This window comes from Oreochromis niloticus, unplaced genomic scaffold (assembly GCF_001858045.2).
Source record: "Oreochromis niloticus isolate F11D_XX unplaced genomic scaffold, O_niloticus_UMD_NMBU tig00007365_pilon, whole genome shotgun sequence".
Taxonomy (NCBI): domain Eukaryota; kingdom Metazoa; phylum Chordata; class Actinopteri; order Cichliformes; family Cichlidae; genus Oreochromis; species Oreochromis niloticus.
In genome coordinates this window covers 309461-311244 of record NW_020328518.1, presented here as the reverse complement: position 1 = coordinate 311244, position 1784 = coordinate 309461, and positions in this window count along the sequence as shown.

Genomic DNA, 1784 nt, shown 5'->3' with positions numbered 1-1784 from the left:
TGAATGTGATGCTGAATCAGCAGAAGACTTGGACTCATTGGATTCCAGCTTTGATATCATTGATTTCAATGAAGAGCTTTGTGATTGTAGCAAAGGGCTGGTAGCTCTGAGAGTCCCACTGATGAGGTGTTTACGTGGAAATCTCTTATATGACTATCCAGAGTTGGGACCAGGAAGCAGAGTTGCAGTCTTACACGCCTCTCTGCAGCTTCTCTCCTCCTGCTACCCCCCAAAAACCCATCTCCATTGAGACGGTCAGCTCCCAAACAGACAAAAAACAAACTAAAAACCAGCAACAAACAACTTAAACATAAAAAATCACAAAGAAAGAACAATACAGTATCCACATCTGAACCAAAGAGTAAAAGAGTGAAATGTGGATTATTAAATATTAGGTCTCTCTCCTCCAAGTCTCTGTTAGTACATGACTTAATAATTGATCAACCAATCGATTTACTCTGCCTTACAGAAACCTGGTTGCAGCAGGATGAGTATGTTAGTTTAAATGAATCAACACCCCCGAGTCATTCTAACTACCAGAAACCTCGAAGCACAGGCCGAGGGGGCTGTGCAGCAATTTTTCACTCCAGCCTATTAATTAACGAAAGACCAAGACAGACTTTTAATTCATTTGAAAGCCTGATGCTTAGCCTCGTCCACCCCAGCTGAAAACTCAGAAACCAGTCTTACTTGTTATCATCTATCGTCCACCTGGCCTTACACAGAGTTTCTCTCTGATTTCTCAGACTTTTTATCTGATTTAGTGCTCAGCTCAGATAAAATAATTATTGTGGGTGATTTAACATCCATGTAGATGCTAAAAATGACAGCCTCAACATCGCATTTAATCTGTTATTAGACTCAATTGGCTTCTCTCAAAATGTAAAGAACCCACCCACCACTTTAATCACACTCTAGATCTTTTTTAACATATGCATAGAAACTGAACATTTAATAGTGTTTCCTGAAAACCCTCTGCTGTCTGATAATTTCCTGATAACATTTACATTTACAATAATTGATTACACAGCAGTGGAGAGTAGACTTTATCACAGTAGATGTCTTTCTGAAAGTGCTGTAACTAAGTTTAACAATATAATCCACCCACTGTTATCATCTTCAATGCCCTGTACCAACATAGAGCAGAGCAGCTACCTGAACGCTACTCCAACAGAGTCGATTCTCTGTTAATAATTTTACCTCCTCACTACGTACGACTCTGGATACTGTAGCTCCTGTGAAAACTGAGGCCTCAAATCAGAAGTACCTGACTCCGTGGTATAATTCTCAAACACGTAGCCTAAAGCAGATAACTCGTAAGCTGGAGAGGAAATGGCGTGTCACAAATTTAGAGGATCATCATTTAGCCTGGAGAAATAGTTTGCTGCTTTATAAGAAAGCCCTCCGCAAAGCCAGAACATCTTACTATTTCGTCACTGATTGAAGAAAATAAGAACAACCCCAGTTTCTCTTCAGCACTGTAGCCAGGCTGACAAAAAAGTCAGAGCTCTACTGAGCCAACAATCCCTTTAACGTTAACTAGTAATGACTCATGAACTTCCAGAAATAAATTTTTATCATTAGAGAAAAAATTACCAATAATCATCCCACAGATGTAATATTATCTACAGCTACTTTAGTACCATCGATTAAGTTAGACTCTTTTTCTCCAATTGATCTTTCTGAGTTAACTTCAATAATTACTTCCTCCAAACATCAACGTGTCTTTTAGACCCATTCCTACAAAACTGCTCAAGAAGTCCTGCCATTAATTAATTCATCAA